We start from the raw sequence: 17,006 nt of genomic DNA, 5'->3' as shown, positions 1-17,006 counted from the left end.
AAAAAAAAAAAAAGCTGCCACCCCAACCCATGCATTCTAATTTCATCACCTCCCTGCATCGCCACTCTTCTGCCTGCCATTTTACAGAGAAGCATATTTCATCGGTTTGAGGATGTTTTACTCTCTTAAATGCCCATACTCTGGGGAAAGCACCTTAAGTCTTACTGAGACAAAATTTATATACAGTGAAATCTGCAACCCATAATTATTCAGTGCAGTGAGTTTTGGCAAATGTGTATACCAATGAAATGTAGTACACATTGTGGGATTTTGATTGCATTTCCCTGAAGAGGAATTATATTAACCATTTTTTCAAGGGCTTTTTAGTTATTCCTATATCTTCTTTCCAGTTGTGTCTGATAGAATTTTGTGCGGAGCATTCGTTATAATTCGCCAGCAAAATAATCCAGCCCTTAGTTGTCTTTTTTGGGAAATATTTTGACAATGAATTAAATTTTTGTATAGAGATAGGGCCATTTAGATTTTCCTAATTCATTTTGTTTTGGTAAATTGTGTTTTTCAATGAATTCATTCATTTTTTTTCCAGATTTTTGAACATATTGGCCTAAGATTTTTCATAAGATTCCCCTATTACCCTTTTAATGTCTATAGGATTTTTAGTGATCTCTTCTCTTGCATTCCTGATACTAGTAATTTATTACTTCTCTCTCTCTCTGGATTAGTATGGCTAAAGGTAAATCAGTTTAATTGACCTTTTCAAAGAAATTTCATTTCTTCTTTTTAACTGAGGTTGACTTTTTTCAGCTTCTTAGGGTAAAGAGTTAAATCATTGATTTTAAGCTTCTCTTCTTTTCTAATATAAGCATTTAATGGTGAAAAACTTCCTGCTAAGCATTGCTTTAGCATTTAATAAATTTTTGCATATTTTTAATATTGATCAACTCAAAGTATTTTATTTATCCTTGTTATTCGTCTTTTATTCCTCGATTATTTAGAAATATGTTGCTTAATTTCCATGATACTTGGGAATTTATAGATATAATATGATTTCTAATTTAATTATACTGTGCCCAAAGAATATATACTATAAAATTTAAACCCTTTAAAATTAATTGACACTTACTGTCCAATATTTGGCCTACCTTGGTTAATGTTTCAGCTACACTAGAAAATAATGTTTTCTATTTTTCTTGGGTGGCATGTTTATATGCTTTAATGAATGCCATGTTGGTTGATAGCATGGTTTATGTCTTCTATATCCATGCCGATTTAATACATTGATCAATCAATTAACGAAAGGGAATTGTTAAAAATCTTGAATTTGAATAATGAATTTATCTGTTTCTACCTTTCATTCTGTCACTTTTGCTTCTTGTATTTTAAAGCTCCATTATTGGGTGCACGTACATTTAGGATTGTTTTACCTTTCTGGAGAACTGACTCTTTTATCATTTTTAAATTGAAAAATTGCCTCTTTATCTTTAGCAAGTCTCCCATGTTAAAGTGTATGTTCTCTGGTATTAATATAGCTGTACTTTTCTTTGTGTTTATTCTTTGCCTAATGTTTTCTCCACCATTTTACTTTCAACCTATCTCTGCCTTTATATTTAAAGTGAATCTCTTTAGAGAATAGAGGAACGGTTACCAGAGGCTGGGAAAAGTAGTGAGCGGGGAGGGGTGAGGAGGAGGATGGTTAGGGTACAAGAAAAAATACTCGGAAGGAATAAATAAGTACAATTTAATTGTGCAATTAAAAATAACTAAAAGCCTGTAACTGGATTGTTTGTAACACAAACGATAAATGCGTGAGGACATGGGCGCCCAATTTTCCACACTGTGACTATTACACATTATATGCCTGTGCCAAAGCATCTCATGTCACCCATAAATGTACACCTACTGTGTACACACAGAAATTAAAACTTAAAATTAAAAACTTCAAAAGTAATAAAGTGGATCTTTTGCTTTTCTAACCAGTCACGCAATCTTTCCTTTTAATTAAAGTAAATCATAATCAAATTTAACATAATTCAATTATTTATCCTTATAAATGTAATTTATCATTTAATATAATTATTGATATAATACTGGATTCTACCATTTTGGTATTTATTTACTGTTTCTTCTGTCATTCTTTTTGTTCCTCCATTCTTCCTTTCATTCCTAACCCTTCTTTTGAGTTCATTAAATAATTTTTAGTATTCCTTTTCTCTCCTCTGTTGGCTTTTTAGCTATCTTTCTTTGTATTTTTTAAAATGGTTCTCATAAGGTTAAAATATGACACTTTAACTTATCACAGAGTGACTGGAATTGATGTTGTACCTCCCATAAAATATCAAAGTCTTGCCGTGGATCATACCTATTGTAAAATTACATGTATTTTGTTCCTATTCTTTTTGCCACCTTTGACATATATTTCACAAGAAGAACCTCTTTTTATATTTCTTGTATTGCAGACAAATTCTTTTAACTTTCATTTAGCTCACACATTCCCCTTCATCTCAAGAATCACCACCCTGTACTGCTTGTTGTCCAAATCTTAAAGACAGTTTCCTCACATATTCTGGCCAACTTTATGGTTGTTTTCAGTACAAAGGTATATTAATTTGCTAGGCCTGCCATAACAAAGTACCACAAACTGGGCTGCTTAAACAACAGAAGTTTATTGTCTCACAGTTATGGAGGCTGGAAGTCCAAACTTAAGGTGTCAGCAGGGTTATTTGCTTTTAAGAGCTGTGAGGCAAACTTTGCTTCTTGCCTCTTTCCTGGATTCTGATAGCTCAGGTATTCCTTGGTTTGTAGATGAAAATGTCTCCATGCCTTTGCATCGTCTCCTCTCTATGCATGTCTCTGTGTACAAATTTCCCCTTTTTGTAAGAAAAAAAAAGCATATTAGAGTAGGACCTACCCTAATCACCTTATCTTAACTTGACCATCTGTAAAGACTCTATTTCCAATAAGGTTACAGTCACAGGGCCTGGGAGTGAGGATTTCAGTGTCTTTTTAAGGGACACAATTCAACCTATAACAAAGGGTAATTCTAGTGGGATTTACTCCATTATCACTAGAAGCAGATGATGGCAATCAGGTTTCTTTTGTCAGTGTCACTTTTCTATATATCTGCTCATCACATTCAGCAGAGGTGTTGGGTGGATTGAGGAAAGATGGAGGATGGGAAAGGGTACTGGAAACATTTGGGCTACTGAAAGCACTTTTTAGAAAAGAAAATTGAGATCCTCCAAAAGAAAATCTTTCTACTTTCCTAATTTTCTCTTTGGCCTGTGCTGTGGATCATACCTATTGTGGTTGACTTAAGAGGGAAACAGGAGCTTTTATGTTCACTCATTCATTAAAAAAGAAAGAAAAACATATATTGAGCACTTGCCTGTGCCAGATGTGTGCCCAGTAGCAGAAGATACAGCAGTGCTGGAGATGAATATGGACTCTGCCTACAGGGAGTCTTTCTTCTAGTAGAAACTCAGAGTCCATCTAGTTGTTTAATTTTTTTTTGGCTTGTAGTTTTTAAAAAACTAATCGGCATAGAAATTTTAATGTATCTTTGGCCAAAAAAATACAGTGCAGGAAAATTTGAGGAGTAATTTTTTGATTCATTCTTTTGTTTAGCACATCTTCTTGAACATGCATTGGACGTAGAGATTAAATTTTCCCCCTGGAGCTCTCTGAAGTGTGGAATAATGTAGAAGAAAGTCTTCCATTATGGAGTATGGCAGACTCTATTGTTTATTTGATAATATGTATTCTTTCCTTTCTAGCCCCCAAATGCCTGGATAAATGAGTGATTGTTGGTATCCAGCCCCACTGCTTTAAGAGGAGGCTCTTGATTGGTCTAAGTTGGTCATGGTGGCTCCACGTAATAGAAATGCGATCAAACTCTGGCCTATGAGTCAGGAAGAAAGTATGTTAGGGACTGCTGGAAAACAAGGTTTTCTTGCTAAAAAAAAAAAAAAAAAAGATACATAGAAAGAGAAAGCCTTTCTTTTTCTGGAACTTGTGACATCTGCATGTGACGTCTGGAACTTCAGCAGCCAATCTGTGACCATGAGAGAGATGAGCTTGAGGATAATGTTGATAGTTTGAGGACAGTAAAGCAGAAAAATGGAAAAAAAAAACAAACAAACTTGGATCCTTGATGATATCTCTGAGTCAATGAAGGAACCAATTTTGAAACCATGTTAACTTTCAGTTTCTTGCTCAATAAGAAGGGAACTTGATAAATTGTTCTTTTTATTTAAGCAATTTAGAATCAGAGTTATACTTATAATATCATTGTGTCAAAGAATGAAAAAACAAGAAGCCCTAAGAATTTTATTTTTTGACTCATTTCCCTCCATCCCTCCCAATAGAGGAACTTTCCGCTATCAGAATATCTTCATCCTCTGCTTGTTAAAGCCAGTGTTAGATATTTTGGGAGGGGAAAACCAGACATGTACATCTTTAAAAGATCTAAGATCTGTAATAAATGTCTAAATTTCTCTTCAGCATATTTTTGTGTTTGCAGATTCAGAGACAAGAGACTTTAATGACGGCTGCTAAATTCCCCTTTTAAAACTGAATTTAAAGTAACATTTGAGGCTGTGTATATTGGCTGCAGATTCCTCCCCATATTCTTCCTGGGAGTTACCCACAAATGACATGAGAGTCCCTCTCTATAATAAAGTAGTTTTTTAAAAAATAGCTGCTTATTAAGGCAGAGATTCTAATATTACCCTACTATTCCACTGAATAAAGGAATTGGGTGTCTTTTGTACAAACCTGAGGGTCTGGATGTATGTCTGCACTTTTCTTCAATGCTTTACAGAATCTTAAAATAGCATCCCCCTCCTGTCCCTCCAACTCCATGCCACCGCAACAGAATGTGAGGTACTGGTTTGGGGCTTTGGAACCAGTATATGTTATGTTCTATTTTATTTTCCATGCTTAAATGAAGTTAGTTCCTTCCTCTTTCATTTGGGATGTAAGAAGGGAAATAAATATTATTTTTATAAATATGACTCGGTGTTCTGCCCAAGTCTGTCTGTGGCCATCAGGAAAGTGGGATGTTGGGGGTAAAAAAAATAGGGAAAAGGAGTATCCAGGGAAAGTGTTCCAGAGATCACGGATTTGCGTATAGCCTGCTGGGAGTTACAAAAGAAAGGAAGAGGCTTTTTCTGTCTGTAACATTATACAGCTTTTGGTCTCCACCAAACGCCAGGGGCAGGGGGAAATGGATGGGTGGGGTGGGTTGACAACTTGTAGGAAAAGTTCTGATTTTGTGGTAGTCTGAGAATGCCAATGAATGTTTATGTATTTAATTTTGAGAGTGGAATTTCAGTTAGCTCTCCTGGGAATTGAAAATAGGGCTTTATTTAATCTCTCTTTGCAATGGAAAAGAAAAGAGCTGAAGGAATAGAGCTGGAAAGAAAAGAGCTGAATTCTTTATAAAGAAGCGAAGGAAGAAGGAAATGTGGAGAATATTTCATTCACCCTTTCATGCTATGGAGAAGGAACATGAGACCCAGAGCCAGGAATTGAGTCCTCCAAGGTCCCACAGTGGCTGACAGCAGAAAAGGCGTTGTGGTGAGTGTTGAGAGTGTGAGCCTGACCCCAGGCTCCAGCCTGTCACTGCCTGGCTATGTGACTGTGGATTGGTCTCATGGCCTTGCCGAGCCCTGCATTCCTGACCTCTGCAATGGAGATAGTCACAGTGTCTTTCTCAGGGGCTCATTATGAAGATTGGATGAGTTAATACCTTTAAAGAGCTGAGCACCTGGCAAATAACGCATGCTCAAGAGATTCAGCTTGAAGGAAGTCAGCCCCGACTCAGAAGGAAGCTGTGGAAAGCATGACACTGACCTTGCCCTACTCTTCCTCCCCTCTATTCTCATCCTCCCAAGAGCCCCATTCATAGGTGGCTGAGACAGCAGAGACTCCTCTAAGGAGGAACTAAACTCCTCTGAGGTTCCTGAGCTTTCAGCCTGGGAACCTCAGACCCAACAGAAATAGTCATGAATCACTTTGTCTATTAAACACCTAGGGAGCACCCTGACATATTCCCCGTCTTGTATTTTGCTAGATTTGAGTTTCCCTGGGGACATTCTGTTCTTCGTTCCTTTTTCTCTCATCTTAGTTCCTTTCTTCACAAGCTGAATCTAACTTGCCAGACACGGCTTAAGTGACGTCTGATTGGAGAAGGTCCGTGCTCAGGGGGATAGATTTTAAAATGCAGCTGCCTCTTAATGGACTTGGTGAAAAGACTGGGTAAGGTATTCATTTTTCATAAAGGAGACAAAGATCAGATTGTGGGGAGGCGATGAGGGATTCCTCTGTAAGCAGAGCTGGAGACTCCTGTGTGTCCGATATCTGGTGCCTGACAGTCTCCACAAATCCACAAGTATTTACTTCTCTCTCTATCACAGCATCTAAAGGGTTAGATAATAGGAAATGCAAGAGTCATGTCGCAGAAGGGTATCAGGGCAAGAAAGCACAGCTGTTACCTGACTCTCCTATTAAGCCAGACCTCAGGTTTAGCTTGAGGCATAAGCAAAGGAAGTGGAGGAATTACCAGGGAGCAAGACCTGGTAGAATGAAATACTCTGAAGAGCTGATGTGGACAGCCACTGTGCCACGAGCCAAGTCATTGGCTCTCCACACTCCCCTGTGAGCAGTCATCCTCGTGCTCATTTTGCAGACGGGCAAGAGGCCATGGTGTGTCCAGCATGCTCTGGCAACTTACCCTGTTGGTCTCTGAAACTCCCCACCCTCTTTGCCTTTGGGAGAGATCTAGGCATTTGTGCAAATTTGCATGGCTCAGGGGCCTGCCTGACTCTGGGGCCTTGCTTCTCACAGTCCACTTTTCTCTGCAAGCTTCAAATAAACAGAAGAGGCGCTGTCCCCGGGTTGCTGGGCAGAGAAGAAGAAACAGGCTCAGGCAGATGAAGTGTCTAGGATAGTTCAGCAGGGGCCACAGGGCTGGAGAGAGAGACAGGCCTGGAACCAAAGACAAACTCAACCCCTTCATCATTGTGCCTGGGCTAGTACTGATTCAGCTGCTTCTGTGTGCGGTGGAGGAAATTGGGGCTTTGGGTAGCTGGGAAGCTCTTCAAGATCCCACGTTGAAGGAAAAGCTCAACGCTTAGCCTCAAACCACCAGGGGAGTCTGTTCTGCAGCAGGCCAGGAGCTGGTGTGAAGGGGCTGAGGTCCTGCTGTACCTTGCATTTGGGGATTCTCAGCCGGAAAGGAATATTTCCTGTTATCTGTGGGTTTTAGTTCTTCCCCGCTTTAGAAATGAAGGAGAAAAGAAATTATCAATAATCTGTGGGTTTGGATGTATACATGATCTTGTGGGGCCAGAGTAAGCAGAATAAAATTAAGTTGTGGTGATGCTAATGGTTCCACCTTGTTTAAGCAAAATGACCAGAAAGGAGAGAACAGAGGTGAGCCCAGAGGGTGGAAGCCAAGACGGGCGATTAGAGAACTAATTTGTTCAACAAATTGATATGGTGTCTCTCTGGGCAGGTTACTAGGGCAAGACACACAGAACTTTCTTTTCCTTTGTATTATTTTCTTCTCTTTTTTTTTTCTTGTCCTTTCTTTTCCATTACTGACTTTCCTAATTATAAAAGTAGAATATTATACAACTGAGGCAGCAAGTCAAACTATATGCAGGCATATAAAAAAAAATGATACCCCTCGCCCCACCATTTTATCCTTTTGAGGAAACCAAAGTTAACAGAAGGACAGGCAGCCTTCAATATCTTTCTGTTACCGAGAATGTTAAGACTTTTCCCTATGTAGGAGTTGACTCATCTTAGAGGCAAGAACATGCATGTAAAGAAAGAACCGGGCGTTATACTCACAAGGGCTTTATAAGGGACTGAGATGGTAGGGCCACTGTGAGCGAGGCTGTGAAAATACTTGGGATCTGGGGAGGACTGAGAAAGGCTGAATAAGATAGAGACGTTCTGAGTAGAGGTGCCAATCAGGTTACGAGGAAGCTGTTATTTAAATTCCTTCTTTGTCACAAAAGTTCAGAACAGTAAGGTTCTTAGAAATCAGTGGTCTAGTCCTTTAGAGATGCATTCACCCTAATGCCTCTGCAGCCTCCCTGTGGTTGCCTCCAGGGCCAGAGACTACTCAGAACTCGCTCAGGAACAGCTACTGCTCCCTGCTCCCTCTAATCCCTATAACAGGTACACTGGGCTCTTTTTTTTTGAGACAGAGTTTCACTCTTGTTGCCCAGGCTGGAGTCCAGTGGTGTGATAGCAGCTCGCTACAACCTCCACCTCCCAGGTTTGAGTGATTCTCCTGCCTCAGCCTCCCAAGTAGCTGGGACTACAGGCATGTGCCACCACGCCTGACTAATTTCTTGTATTTTTAGTAGAGACGGGGGTTCTCCATGTTGGTCAGGCTGGTCTCGGACTCTTGACCTCAGTTGATCTGCCTGCCTCAGCCTCCCAAAATCCTGGGATTACAGGTGTAAGCCACCGCATCCAGCCCATGGACTCTTTAAGATACTCTTTATGTTTTATGCTCATACATTATAACATTTTTATGCATTTGTTCTCTTCCTCTTCTGTATAGTTTAAGCAACCTGAGAGCAGGGGATGTGTTTTGTTTATTTTTGTTGACTGAGTGACTGAATGAATTACTTAATTATTCAAGAAAAGAAAAACCAATATATCCTAGGCCCTCTTATTTGAATACATGAAGTCATCCATAGGAAAGGACTAAAACCTAAACTTCTTCCTAGACTTCACAGTTTCCTCTAGATGTGCTGATTTCTACATTTTTCCTGAGATCTTTCCAGTTGAGGAAGAGATTCTCCATTCTCCCCTTTGGTTATATCTAATGATCTATGCAGTGTAAGCCAAAAATAAAATTCTAAGCCCCTCAACTGACTGAATGGACCCTCTGTTGACCAAGGGGATACCAAACAAACCTGAAAAACTATTTCAGGCCATGACAGGAAGAGGTGTTTGGACATGCCTAGTTATGCTCTTCTCCCTCCAGAGTTCAGGCATGACTAACCAGTGTTAACATTAAAATAGAGCTCATAAGACTGACAAACTAGACTCTATGTGACAATAATATACCAAATTCCAACCTAACCGTGGTATAGCATCACATGACACATAGTAGGACGTGAAGGAAATCAAAGTATTTTACCCTAAAATATATTTATTTGATATATTTTGAAACGGCCCCGCAAAGCTGTCTTTTGTGGAGGAAATTTGCATCCTGTAGACAACCCCACTCCTTTACTAGGTCATTTCTGGAGAGTCTGACAACTTTTAAGTATTGATAAGAGACATTTGCCATCTATTGTCTCTAAAGCCTGTTATCTGGAGGCTTCATCTGTATAATAAGAACCTTGGTGGCCGGGCACAGTGGCTCAAGCCTGTAATCCCACCACTCTGAGAAGCAAATCACCTGAGGTCAGGGATTCGAGACCAACCTGGCCAACATGGTGAAACCCTGACTCTACTAAAAATACAAAAATCAGCCAGGTGTGGTGGCACATGCCTGTAATTCCAGCTGCTTGGGAGGCTGAGGCAGGAGAATCACTTGAACCTGGGAGGCAGAGGTTGCAGTGAGCCAAGATCATGCCATTGCACTCTAGCCTGGGTGACAGAGCGAGACTCTGTCTCAAAAAAAAAAAAAAAAAAGAACCTTGGTTTGCACAATCTTGATCTTAACTAATGCATTTCTTTTTGAAATTTAAATTTTCATTTTAAGTTCTGGGATACATGTGCAAGATGTGCACGTTTGTCATATAGGTAAACATGTGCCATGGTGGTTTGCGGCACCTATAATCCATCACCTAGGTATTAAGTCCAGCACCCATTAGCTATTTTTCCTAATTCTCTTGCTCCCCCAACCCTACCCCCTGACAGGCCCCAATGTGTGTTTTTCCCCTCCCTCTGTTCATGTGTTCTCCTTGTTCAACTCCTACTTATAAGTAAGAACAAGTAGTGTTTTGTTTTCTGCTCCTGCATTAGTTTGCTGAGGATAATGGCTTCATTCCTTTTTATGGCTTCATAGTATTCCTTGGTGTATATAAATCACGTTTTCTTTATCCAGTCTATCATTGATGGGCATTTGTGTTGATTCCATGTCTTTGCTATCATGAAAAGTGCTGCAATGAACATAAATATGCATGTATCTTTATAATGGAATGATTTACATTCTTTTGGGTATATACCCAATAATGGGATTGCTGGATCAGATGGTATTTCTGATTCTAGATCTTTGAGGAATCGCCTTCCACAATGATCGAACATTCTTGCCAATAGTGTAAAAGCTTTCTTATTTCTCTGCAACCTTACCAGCATCTGTTGTTCCTTGACATTTTAATAATCGCCATTCTGACTGACATGAAATGGATCTCATTTCTTTATTCTAACTTAAAACTCTTCAGGCAAAGCTTAACTCTTTCAACCAATTGCCAATCAGGAAATCTTGGAATCTCCCTATGACCTGGAAGGTCTCCCCACTCCTCATCTTTGAGATAGCTCACCTTTCTGAGCCAAACAAATGTATAGTTTTCATGTATTGATTTCTGTTTTTACCCGTAACTTGTATCTCCCTAAAAGGTATGAAACCAGGCTGTAACCTAACCACCTTGAGCACATGTTCTCAGGACCTCCTGAGACTGTGTCATGGGCCATGGTCCTTAATCTTGGCAAAACAAACCTCTAACTGAGACCTGCTCTTGGTTTACAGTAACGACTGTGTATATCATTACATTCCACTCTGTTGAAATACAATGGGTCTAAAAAATAAAGGTTTAGCTGAATTTCTATAACAAGGCCACTTTCTGCTGAAATAAGAGAAGGAAAAACTCGGGGGAGGCAGGGGAGGCATCTGATCCATACTAATGAACAAAACTAAACATAAGGCTATATTGATGTCCACAGCAAAATTATCTTTAATGCTATAAAGCTAGATCACACTAGGGCTAAGTCCACAGTTTGGACAAAATGGTTGAAGTGTGAGGATGTCATACACAATCAGTTGTTTTTTTCAGATATATCAGGGATTTAAAAATACACATCATTTACATTTTCATCTTGAGAAATTTTCCTCATGGCATACTCTAGAAAACAGAAATGAATGGAAAAGGAAAACTTAAATATTAGGCAAAAAATGGTATATTAGTACTGGTGGTTGGTATGAAGTCTGTTAAACAGAATTATCTCCAGGTAACAAACATGGTTGCAAAACAAGCAAATGTTACTTTTTATGTAGAAAATAAACTTATGCAAATACCTATTTATTATAAAGGAATTGACACTGAAAATCCCAGATTATATTGGTCAAAATTGAAAGGGAAAAAGGGCAGCAAGTAAAGATATTCTAAATTATATACTGTATTGGAAAAGTGGTTTTGGCTTTGATAATTACAGAAAACTTTGGAAAACATAAAGGGTACCACCGACAAACCAAAAACAAATATTTTTCCTTTCAAATCATTAGTGCAGAGAGAATCAAACACAATCTAGTCCATATATCAAAAGAGAAAATAAAGATGCAATATAAGAAATGACAAACAGAAAGCCTAAAATAATGGGATATATGTATAGAATTATATATTTACACCAACCACTATAAATAAAATTCTGGCCAACCTTAATCGCATGGCTACTATGGGTCAAGATGCTGTTAGATGCTTTGCTCCCGTGGCTTTTTTTTTAATGGACTCTTTACGGCAACCATAGTAATAATATATTATTGTTCCAATTATACAAATGAATCAACAGTGAAAAGCACTTTCCTGAGGTCACATAGATGTAAAAGAAAGATTCAAGATCTAAACCCTGGCCTCTCTGAATCACAAATCTATTCTTGGTTACTGCACTGTCCCACCTGCCCACAACACAGTAAGAGGCAACATACCAAATCTATCCATTGTGTACTCCCCAATTTAAAGTCGAAGACCTAAACTGTATCATAATATAAAATATAACATGTTGCTTCTAAAATAAATGGCTTAAAGATAGCATCAGAAATATATACACACAGTCTTTAGTGTGTGTGTGTGTGTGTGTGTGTGTGTGTGTGTGTGTGTATTGGGTAAATACAAAAGAACAGAAGCAGCAGCATCAGTATAAATTCCCAACGAGATGTAGGATTCCATGCAAAAGACATTAACATGATTGGAAAAATTTTGTATTAATCAATGATGTAATCCATGAGGAAATAACCTTTACACACTAAAAATTTCACAGCAAGCTATAAAAATCAAAATCACTAAAATGATTAGAAATACAATATGAGAAAAAATGTAAGAAAAAGTGAACACAAAGGTATTGTGAGACACTCTAACACAATTATCAGTTTTTGATAGATAACGTAGATCATGAGTTCTCATCATTCAGCTCCCATTTATAAGTCAGAACATGCAGTATTTGGTTTCCTGTTCCTGTGTTACTTTGCTAAGGATAATGGTCTCCAGCTTCATCCACGTTCTCCCAAAAGACATGTCCTTGAGAATAGAGGGTAGGGGGAGGGAGAGGAGCAGAAAAATGAGATGGGTACCAGGCTTAGTACCTGGGAGACAAAATAATCTATACAACAAGCCCCCAAGACATAAGTTTACCTATATAACAAACTTGCACATGTGCCCCTGAACCTAAAAGTTAAAAGAAAATGTAAATGAAAAAAGATAAAATAAAAAATGAAGTCAGTGAAACTATAAACAATATTAGTTATATTAATATTCATAAGTATATAATGTGTATATGCACATATATTTATGTATCTGTATATTTACATATATAGATACATGTTATAGTTTATATATGTATATTCAAGAGATATATATATATATATATATATTTGGGGGAAGGAGGTTGAGGGTATCTGAAAAACAGTCTCCATAGCTTCTCTCCACTTGCCCACAGAATGCTGTCAAATACTATTAATATACTACATCAGAAAGAAAATCTTAATACATTTATAAAAGCTAATATTAAGGCAACATTTTTGCACTAACATATAGGTGACCTATCAATTATAAATGACAAAATCAAAAATGTATAAAACCAATAACAACTAGCAATTTAAAAAGCTCATGCCAAACTTGGATGTGAGAGGAAATCAAAATTGCCATGAACATTTATTAGAAATTGCTGCGTTCCTACACTACCACAAATCATGAGAATACTAAATGTATGCAACGTAGCCACACCTTATCTAGAAGCAAATTCATAATCTTAAATATTTTCCTTATGAATAAAAGAGAATAAAAATAATGGAACCAAGCATTCAACTTAATTATTTGAGAAAAGAAACAGAAAAAAGCAGAAAGAAAGATATTATATTAGCAAATATAGAAACCCAAGAACAAGGAAACCCAAATATAAGTCCAATAAAGGCAGTGATTAAACCCAGGATTTAATCTTTCGATTAAAACAAATCTAACACAAACAATTTGAAAAAAAATCTTTTAAAATGTTGGTGCCCAACTATCCTAATTATTATTCTCAAACTCTCAACTCATGTTAAGTTCTCAATAGCTCTCCTTCAGTATAATTCAAGGAACTTTGGCCTTCCCACTTTGATCCAATTCACCAGAGCATCTCAAGCTGGCCCCAAGATTTGACTACCAGAGGGCCTCCACGGAAAACAGGCTGCCAAGGAAATGAGCTTCAGTAAAAGCTTTTAGCTTAAACTCCATCTTCATGGTTGGCCTGGTCTCAGACAAGAGATACACACCACCAGGTCTTCCCCAAGACCAATGCCTGGGTGAATGTAGCTCAATTACTGGGGAGGGGCTTTCACTTGGTACAGAAGAGTATACTTTGTATGTTACTGTCCTGATTTGTTCTACACAAAACGGGTGCTCAATTTTTGAAAAAATGAGTCTTGACAGAAAGTTGCTTATTTTTGCCTACATCATACTTTCTCAACAGATTTGGCTCCTTCTATGCTTGCATCATCACCAAAGTACAGAAGCATGGGTGTGAAGCAGGAAACTTAAGGACAAAAGAAGACACAAGAAAGAAGGCTTCCTGCAAATCCCAATCCTTGTATATGTCTACATTTATCACATTGCACATAAGTAGGTACAGTTTTTTTTGTTTACCAACCCTACCTTAATAGAGCTATTTAGAAAAAGAGACGACTTGGAACCAAGCCAAATGCCCATCAATGATAGACTAGATAAAGAAAATGTGGCACATATACACCACTGAATACTATGCAGCCATAAAAAAGGATGAGTTCATGTCCTTTGCAGGGACATGGATGAAACTGGAAACCATCATTCTCAGCAAACTGACACAAGCACAGAAAACCAAACACCGCGTGTTCTCACTCTAAGTGGGTATTGAACAATGAGAACACATGAACACAGGGAGGGGAACATCACACACTCGGGCCTGTCGGAGGGTGGGGAACTAGGGGAAGAATAGCAGGGGTGGGGGATTGGGGAGGGGTAGCATTAGGAGAAATACCTAATGGAGATGACAGGGTGACAGATGCAGCAAACCACCATGGCACATGTATACTTATGTAACAAACCTGCACGTTCTGCACATGTACCCCAGAACTTAATGTATAATAAAATAAATAAATAAATAAGCATTAAAAGATAGAAAGAAAAGACTATGGAATATATCCAAAATACTGGGATATTTCAGAAATGAAAGCTGATTAAACATAATGATTGGTCTAAGAAAGAAAAAAAAAGGACCATCCTTTCTGTTCCAAGTAATCAAGTAACTAAGAATAGTGAATATATAGTTTGCCCTCTCTGCTGCTCACATATCGTGCTGAAGTCTTCAACACATTGTTTCTTTAAGCAATAGTATGGAAAAAATCCACACTATTTTTAAAAAGCTCTATTATTATTCCTATTTTACTTTTTTTAATTTTTATTTTTTGAGCCAGGGTCTTCCTCTGTTGTCCATGCTGGAGTGCAGTGGTGCAATCATGCTCACTGTAGACTGAGCTGGGCACAAGTCACCCTCCCACTTCAGCCCCCTGAGTTGCTGGGACTACAGGCATATGCCACCATGCCCAGCTATTTTGTTGTTATTGTTGTAAAGATGAGGTCTCATTTTGTTGCCCAGGTTGGTCTCAAACTCCTGGACTGAAGCCATCCTCCTGCCTCAAACTCCCAAAGCGCTGGGATTATAGGTGTGAGCCATTGCACCTGGCCCCTTTTTACTTTTGAAGAAACTGAGTCTTAGAGAGGTTATAAGAACCTTTCTAAAGTCATCCAATCAGTGACCGAAGGAGGATTGAAACCCAGGCAGCTAGTGTCCAGCATTCAGCATCCGCGCTCTCTCTTACCCCTCGTCTGTATCGTGTTTCCAAAGAAAGCAACTTCTGCCCTGACAGGATCACTATTGAGAACTCTGACCTTCCTTCCGCTCCAGTTAACTTCTCCTCCTGGGAGGCGGAGATTTATTTGACTGATGAGACAGAGAAGGATCATCATCCATTGATCCATGTTCTCGCTTGACTGCAGTCAGCAAAGTTAAAAATCAGAATACATGGAGCCTCACTCTCCACCCTGCCCCCAGCCCCAAGAGCCTCTCTGTCCCTGGACAAGGCGAAGGCACAGTTTCCCTCATGTCTGAGTAAGCATCAGCTCTGCAAATGCAACCCAGCCTTGGGTCCCAACATTTCAACTTGTGAGGAAATATAAGGTTGCTACCTACTTTGGCTTCAGATTCTCATGTGCTCTCCATTTCAGTTTCCCAAGCAATTAAGCTGAGATCTCTAGAGAATTCTTGAGCTTAGGTATCAATTAGTTCAGGCTTTGAAGAGCAAAGATGTGAGTATCTGAAACTCAACCGTTCACACACTACCGTGGACTTCTGACCATGCTTTTGGCTCCAAGAAGCTAAATCTTGAGTCTCTTACATGACACTTTAAAATGCTACAAACACATACCTTGATAAATGTTGGGGAACCAACTAAATAAAACACTGCTCTATCAATGCACAGGACAGCTGCATTCCAGAGACTTCCTCTCTGAAGGTTTTCATAGGATCAGGCAGAGGTAACTCTCAAGTAAAGGGGAAATGCTTTCCTTAACTCATTCCTATTTACATAAGGTTTCATGTCAGCTTATTAGTACAATGCCACGTAACTCTCCCCTCCCTTTGGGGCAGATGAGCTCCAAACATCTGTCCAGCCAGGCAGAGTTCCTGGAATTATGGGCAAAATATCCAGGTCGCATATGAGACAAATTTTCTAGCAGAGGAATGAGACAAAATTTGTCTTAGGATCCTTTCTTCTAAACACAGGAAGCATCATAAAATAATAATTTCGACCCATTTCTACTCAAGAATATGGGTGAATTGATGGATAAAATTAGGTTTTGACATTTGCTTAACAAGAAACAGATCACTGGCCGGGCGCGGTGGCTCACGCCTATAATCCCAGCACTTTGGGAGGCCGAGATGGGTGGATCACGAGGTCAAGAGATCGAGACCATCCTGATCAGTATGGTGAAACCCCGTCTCTACTAAAAATACAAAAAATTAGCTGGGCATGGTGGCACATGCCTGTAATCCCAGCTACTCAGGAGGCTGAGGCAGGAGAATTGCTTGAACCCAGGAGGCGGAGGTTGCAGTGAGCCGAAATTGTGCCATTGCACTCCAGCCTGGGTAACAAGAGCGAAACTCCGTCTCAAAAAAAGAAACAGATCACTGAAATTAGAAGAGTTTGCAGTGTAATTATTTCACATTGCTAGTTCATACTGCTTTCACAGAGAGATGGGTGTTTCCCTTAACATGTGGCCAGGACATAGGACAGAACCGGTGTATTTTGGATAGAAACACGGAAACATGAAAAGATATATGCTTTGTATAGAGCTGGTTCATTGCCTGGTCAGCTGTTTCTAACAGCAGCGATGCAAATAGGTCTTGACAACTTCAGGTTCTCTTTCAGATTTATGACCCATTAAAAATATCTAGAGTTTTAAAACTATAGGGCCATGATTTTGTCACGGGCTGTTATCCTGAGGCAGCACATTGGAACTTATGATTTTTATTTTCTAAAGATTTCTCTTCTTTCTTCTGTTGCCTCC

The sequence above is a fragment of the Cebus imitator genome, unplaced genomic scaffold, assembly GCF_001604975.1.
Source record: "Cebus imitator isolate Cc_AM_T3 unplaced genomic scaffold, Cebus_imitator-1.0 Scaffold89, whole genome shotgun sequence".
NCBI classification, from domain to species: domain Eukaryota; kingdom Metazoa; phylum Chordata; class Mammalia; order Primates; family Cebidae; genus Cebus; species Cebus imitator.
Note: the sequence above shows the minus strand (reverse complement) of the source record.